This window comes from Rhamphochromis longiceps, linkage group LG9, assembly GCF_057381845.1.
Source record: "Rhamphochromis longiceps isolate RC_006_pf linkage group LG9, R_longiceps_female_GT1.1, whole genome shotgun sequence".
Lineage (NCBI taxonomy): Eukaryota > Metazoa > Chordata > Actinopteri > Cichliformes > Cichlidae > Rhamphochromis > Rhamphochromis longiceps.
The window spans coordinates 1,215,128-1,222,681 of record NC_140565.1 but is presented as its reverse complement, the minus strand read 5'-3'; the positions used below and the strand labels follow the sequence as shown (position 1 = coordinate 1,222,681).

The following is a 7,554-nucleotide window of genomic DNA, read 5'->3' as shown; positions in this document are numbered from 1 at the left end:
GAGGGATAGAGTACGATCGTGCAGCATTTAATACTTGGAAATACTGACATTACTTTGAATTTGACTCTTTAAAAAGCGACAAAAACATAAGCGTACGTTGTACACTCTGCATCAGAAGAAAACTTCTTTCTACGTCGAAAAATTCCACTTCCAACCTGAGCAAGCACCTAGCACGCTGCCACAAGAATGTTAAATTGACAGAAAACCCCCAGGATCCCCTCACTGACGTGACCGCTGTGGCTACCACATCTACTTCCACCGGGCAAACCTCAGATGGACTCACTCCTGCTAAACAGGTTAAACTAGACGTAAGAGCGACAGGACTTAGTGCCGCTGAACTGAAGAAGCTCGTCGCTGCCTATATCGTCGAGGACATGTTGCCGATTTCCACTGTTGACTCTGAATCATTCCGACGCATCGTAGAAAAAATACCAACTAAAAGTGGTGTCAAGCTGCCCCAGAGAAAGTCATTTGTAGGATACCTTGAGAGAGAATATGACAAAATGAACTCTAACTTGAAGGCTACACTCGAAGAGGCAGTTTGTTTCCACCACTGCTGACATCTGGACGGTAAATAATAAAAGTTTTATGGGTGTAACAGTTCACTGGATTAATTCCACATTACAGCGCAACAAGGCCGCTCTAGCATGCAAGAGAATTAGAGGCAGCCATACCTATGATGTAATCGGAGCAGAGCTCAAAGAAATCCATTCATATTCTGGACTACAAGGCAAAGTTATTGCATCTGTAACGGATAACGCATCCAATTTTGCCAAAGCATTCAGAGTATGTCAGCCCTGTAATTTGGAGTCTGAATCTGAAAATGAAGAAGGTGATGACGAGGAACCGACCTTTACTGATGTCATAGAAGCTCTTTCAGCTGCATCTGGTGATGCACAGTTCAGCCTCCCTCCACACTACAGATGTGCATCGCACACAATTAACTCGATTTCAACAAGCGATGTTGACAAACATCTAAACTCCTGTGCAGACACGAAGGCTGCATATAGGAGTAGCACTGCAAAATATTCTGCTCTTTGGACTAAAGCAAGTCGATCAACATTAGCCTCTGAACAGGTGGAGGAAGTCAGCCGGAGGAAACTAATGGTACCGACATCCACAAGGTGGAATTCCCTGTATGAGGCCATTTCTAGAATCATCACAATTCCCTTGAATGAACTTAATCCCCTGTGTGTAAAACTGGGAATCAAGTGCCTTAATGAAAGGGAGTACCAGTTCTTGAAAGAGTACTGTGCTGTGATGAAGCCCCTGACAGTGGCTCTGGACATCTTACAAGGGGATGAGTGCACCTACGGGGCTTTACTGCCAACACTCACAAGCCTGATGTCAAAGACCCTTGCCCTGAAAGATGACCTCTATGACAGCCAGCCTTCCAGATGTCATTGTAAAGGTAAGATTATTATTAACTGCTTTGGGTGGATTTGTTAAATTTATTATACCATTCACAGTGGGTGGATGTTATACTTTGTTTTAAGCAGCGGGTACAATTATTAAAATGATAGAATAAAAGACCAAGTTTTCACCCCTTGTTAAATATCAGGGACATTGATCATCATTAATCATGAATATTAATCATAATATCAACAAAACCAAAATTAAATCTCATACAGTATTGATAATAGAAAATACAGATGGTTTAGAGCTGTAAAGCCCATAAAATAATGACAATAGGTAATTATATAGTAAAATAATTTTATTCTTAGATGCATCATGTTGTATGTTACAGGCCATCAAGACTCGTTTTGATGCTGTTCTGGACAGCCAAGAAGGACTTCTCGCAGCGGCCACTTGTCCCAAGTTTAAACTTTGTTGGCTGAGAGATGAGCGTAGGAGAGAGTATGTGAAGGAGCTCCTGATAACAGAGTGTTGTAAAGCTGCTCCTGCAACTGACAACACTAATATGTCCCAAATGCCAGCCAGCCCAGCCGAAATGGACTTTTTTGAATTTCAGAATCAGCCCACAGAAAGCTTCTCAGCAGAAAAAGAAGTAACTGACTTTTTAAGGTCAGACTATGAGCTCGAGATTCTGAATCAGTTCCCAAATCTCACAAAGATGTACATGAAATACAACAGTCTAACTCCATCCAGTGCACCAGTGGCTGTTCAGTTTAGGTGGATTGGTGCTTTCCCCCAAAAAGGAACAGAATGTCTGATAGAAGGTTTGAGAAGCTTCTGCTGATGCGATATAACCAGTGTTGGGACTAACGCGTTATTAAGTAACGCGTTACAGTAACTACGTTATTATTGGGTGATCGTGGTTCAAGAGTTGGGAGTTTGCCTTGTAATCGGAAGGTTGCCGGTTCGAGCCCCGGCTTGGACAGTCTCGGTCATTGTGTCCTTGGGCAAGACACTTCACCCGTTGCCTACTGGTGGTGGTCAGAGGGCCCGGTGGCGCCAGTGTCCGGCAGCCTCGCCTCTGTCAGTGCGCCCCAGGGTGGCTGTGGCTACAATGTAGCTGCCATCACCAGTGTGTGAATGTGTGTGTGAATGGGTGGATGACTGGATATGTAAAGCGCTTTGGGGTCCTTAGGGACTAGTAAAGCGCTATATAAATACAGGCCATTTACCATTTACCATTTACCATTGTGGTAACGAGCACGGTAAGTAGTTATTATGCCAAAATCAGGAACGCGTTACTCGTTACTGGGATTTAGATAGGCTCGTTACTCATTACTTCGTGTGGTGGCATCGCGGAGCTTCCACAGATTCAGTAACATTAGCAAGTGGTGGAGGCCAGCAGGTGGATGAAGGAAAGGGGACGCAGAAGGAAAAGAGACCCGAGGCGGCCGCCGGTCCAAGTGTGAACTGAACTTCAGGTAAGAAGTTATAACCTGCAGTCTCTCTGGGTCAGATATAAACCAAGTTTAGGTGGAGTTTATTTTCGTTATTCTGACTTTTTCCGTACTGCGTGCTAGCTAGCATGACGGAGTTTCTATACAGCTGGGTGGTGCTATGAAGTTAATGATGTTGAACTTTATTTTGTTCATAAGTTATTAGAGTTGCCAACCGTCCTGCCTGGTATTCAGAGAAAATATTACGCGTTTCTTATTGAGGTGAAAAGGAACAGTTTGTCCCGTAATTCACCTTCAATGAAAAAGACACAAAGCTGGAGTTATTCTATGTCTTTGCTGCACAGCTGCCTCTTCTTCTCTCATTCTCCCCCCTCCCTCTCCCGTTTTTACTTCAATCATGAAACTGATCAATGATCAGCTGACCGGCTCTCTTGTTTGTTTATCGCTCACTTTGCGCCAGAAAGAGGAAACCAGCGGATGTCGTGCTAAACAACAGCAGCACGTTTAAGCTTGATCAGCTGTTGTTAGAATTTATTTAATATTAATTTCTAGTATCAGCTGATGTTTGCTGGAGCCACAGCTGTAAAGCTGCTGGTCATGATATGGTTTGGTTATCTGGTGAGAGGGAAACATGAGGATGAAACCAGGAGATGTCCTTACTGGATCATCAGAGCTGAACAGGTGATGGAGAAACAGGTTTACCTTTTAGGTGACATGAATGAGTTGAAGGGAAGTTATGAACTGTTTCTGAGAGACAAATAACCCCAGGATCCTTTTTTAGGTAGCTGATAACTGTGCAGGGGCGGGTCTAGCAAAGTGTTGCCGGGGGGGGGGGGGGGGGGGGGGGGGGCACAAAGAAATACTTTTCTTTCTTATTCTCATTTAAAATGTCTAGCTTTTAAAAAATAATTATCTGAGTCTTACAACAAACGATTGATAGATTGATACATATATACCATCAAAAAAGTGTACATCACCGTCACAACAGTGTTTGTTTTCATTCAAAGGCTTTATGATTTTTCCTATAATGGCGGCCGGTCTCTAGTCAAAATGCCCGGGCCGATTTTCTGTCCCAGTCCAGCCCTGTATGCAGCTCATCTGCAGTCTGGTGTTACCCACATCTTCCTATTCAGAAGGCAGAATTTCCGAGTTCTGAGTACAATCGAAAGCACCACGACTGCAGTTTTTGTGTTGGATGTAAAAGGCGCACATGACGCTGTGACGTAGGCTAGAATCATGGCAGCAGTCAACGACGGTCCAGGCGTGGGATTTCTCTCGTGGAAATGTGCACATTATCTTTTCCTTTCTATTGGTAGGTGGCACAGTGCACTTGTGGCAGGTAAGCAAGCTAGAAGACTGCAAAGTTATGGAAGCAACACATTAACAGGAGAATTCTGAGTAAAACCAAAGTTACTTTCCCTAGTAACTAGTTACTTTGAAAGTAACGAGTAACTTGAAGTAACTGAGTTACTTTTGAGAGAAGTAACTAGTAATGTAACTAAGTTACTATTTTAAAGTAACTTACCCAACACTGCTCTTTCCGAATTACATGATGTGCTTAGTGCCTTTCAAAACAGAGATCCGGGCTCAGCCCTCATTATAGTGGGAGACTTTAATAAAGCGAACCTTGGACGTATCCGACGATGGGAGATAGGATACTGGACCATTGCTACACGCCATACAAGTAGGGCTACAAGGTTGTTTCACACCCGGCCTTTGGGAAGTCTGACCACAACGCCACAGGCTGGAGCTCGACCAGGCGAGGCACAGGCTGGAGCTCGACCAGGCGAGGCACAGGCGGAGGCTGGACCAGGCGTGGCAGAGGCGGAGGCTGGACCAGGCGTGGCAGAGGCGGAGGCTGGACCAGACGAGGACGAAGACTCGGATTAAGCTGGACCAGGCGAGGCGGAGGCTGGACCAGACGAGGATGAGGACTCGGATGAAGCTGGACCAGGTGAAGCACAGGCAGAAGCTGGACCAGGCGTGGCAGAGGCGGAGGCTGGACCAGACGAGGATGAAGACTCGGATGAAGCTGGACCAGGCGAGGCGGAGGCTGGACCAGACGAGGATGAAGACTCGGATGAAGCTGGACCAGGCGAGGCAGAGGTGGCGGCTGGACAGGCTCTTCGGGCCCTCCAGCTGACGGGGCGTGAGGCTGAACGGACCCCTCGGACCCTCCAGCGGAGACAGGAGGCTGAACGAGCCCCTTGGGCCCTCCAGCAGAAACAGGCGGCTGAACGGGCCCCTCGGACCCTCCAGCGGAGACGGGCGGCTGAACGGGCCCCTCGGACCCTCCAGCTGACGTGGCAACAGGCCGGCTGCATTCACATGACATCTTATAGGTATCAGTCCAGAAACAAACAGGTGTGAGATGTCTTGAGGCAGAGACCAGCCCAGTCACTGCAAGACCCATGTTAGTTGACATAATAGGTTCAGAAACAGAAAGCCCTGTGTCTACATTCCGCCCTTCAGACTCAATCAATGACATAACGTTATGGCACAGGTAAGCTGGGTCAGCCACAGGGAAAACAAGGATTACTATATTACCCACAAAAACATGACTTAAACCTCCAGGGGGAAGTCCCTGGGTGAACATGAGATATTCAGATATGGATCTGGGTGATGAGAATTGACCAGTCTGATAGCGGTAAGTGGTACATTGACTTGGGACCACGCTAGAGGTGGACTGTAACTCAAGGGTGTTATGTAGAGTGTATGGTGAAATGGGTACGGATAATGCTGTGCTAGCAACCATAGCCGAGACGGGTGACATTTCCGGCTGTGTGCTGGTGTTAACACTAACCTTGGGACTCAAAACCCTGTCCGATAATGTGCTCACAGAAACCTCGGAGAACTGTGTCAAAGTAACTCCGTGAGGGGACGCTACATGGTCATTAATAGTGGAATCGTATACCCTGGTCTCAGACTCAATCCTCTGAGTAGAGGCGGCAGGGATGGAGGTAAACAGTCCAAAAACACCCTGCTCACGACTGTGGGGAAAACAGAATTTAGGTGGGGACATTTCACAGTTCGTGTTACCCTGATTAGAATCCCTGTTGTCACCTTTAAGTCCCAACATGAGGTCATGACCAGCATTCTTATTTTTAAGTTCATTGGACACAGGAGCAGCAGGCAAAACATGATCACACCTCGTCTCACCCTCCGTTCTTATATGCTCTGCGACATGACCCTCCTCTAAAAAATCCTCGTTCGCTGTGAAAGCACAAGTGTCTACTTTAAGCACCTCGTAGGTGAGCAGAGCAGACTCAGGAAGGGAGGCGTTAGCCACAGGCAACTCAGCTTTAGATGGAACCCCAGGCGAAGTAACGGACAACGGAGGAAATTCCTCCCCCCCTCTTGTCACACAATTAGCTTTTAGGTCTGTGGAGGTCTCCCTCCCTCTAAGTATTACACCAGTGGTCCCTGCCAAATCACTGTCTACGGGTGTCTTCAGGGCAAAATCTCTGGGCGGCGGCCCGGTTAGCACTGTATTACTCAGCTTACAGTTAGCACTGGCTGTCTCTGAAATAGTGTCATTGTTTTCGCTGCAAGAAAAACGCGAAACAGGGGATTCCCCGGTCGGCTCAGAGGCTGGACCGTCAAACTCCTGTTCCGGTGGCGGTGACGAGAACACAGGCTGAGGTTCTCCAGTGCTGGGATTTACAGTCTGTGTGGGTCTTACTCCCTGTTCATGGAAGCCAGACGAACAGACCACATCAGTCACAGTACTGGAGTCCGCCGCCTCCACACTATGTGTCTCCTTTAATGGTGACCCTTGAATCTGTAAACTTGAATCTAGTTCCTCTTCTACGGCTTCAACGGAGGCTGGTGATGGGAGAGTGCGTTCACTCACCTCCGGTTGTCGCGCAGCGCGACGGGGACGCGAACGCCGTTTTTTCTTGACTGCAGCTCCCGATGAACCAGACAACGGCGCCTCATGCGCGCCGGGCGGCGTCGCAGAGGCTGGTGAACTGGGTGCTGATGGAGCAGTAGACGAGAGTTCCTGGAAGCTCAGGGGACCCCCGAGAGCCAGGCGGGTTCCCGGGAAGATCTCCTCATAGTCAGGAGCTAGCCATGGCTTCCACCGGAGCTCTTCATCCAGTTGAGCGCATGCTGCACGCTGCCGCTCCTCCAGGTCGAAATCCATGACCTCCCCCGCATCCTCGTGTGGCTCGTTGGAGGGCGAAACATGCCGTAGCGCTGGGCGACGGCGACGCGAACGCCGCTTCCTCTTTGAGGTGGTCGTGGATGAAACTTTGATTTCTGTGGCGACCGGCTCCTCGTCTTCGGACCACATCCGTGCCAGGTAGGAAGCGGAAGATGGGTAGGTCGGTCGAGGCGGTGAGGGTGAACGACTGAGCTGCGATGGCGAAGTGGAAACCGGCAAGTAGAGGGACGGCGCCAGCGTAGAGGAGTGTGGTGCCGTGGCGAACTTCAGCGTGCCGACTCGTATGCTTACAGCAGGCGGAGGGGAGGCTGCGCGGCCACGGGGCTGTGGTGACGCAGTCTGCACACCGGACCGCTGATGCTGCCGAGGGCAGGCTGGGAGGATGGTGCGGAGGAAGTCCGAGATCAGAGGGGGTAGCGCCTCCCATAACCAGGGGAAAACCGTGACGCTTGTCCCCAACGAGTAAAGTAACTCCTCCCTCTCCTCCTCACTAGAGCTTCGGCTCCACTGGTAGCATAACGACTCCACTGCTTGGATTACGTCTCTACCAGGGGTCGCTGGGTCCGACATGGT

General features: G+C 48.8%; 1 pseudogene; it reads left to right on the top strand.

The window, feature by feature from the left end:
- Positions 1 to 588: 588 nt before the first annotated feature.
- On the top strand, positions 589 to 2,226 carry LOC146661492 (uncharacterized; annotated as a pseudogene).
- The last annotated feature ends 5,328 nt before the right edge of the window (positions 2,227 to 7,554 follow it).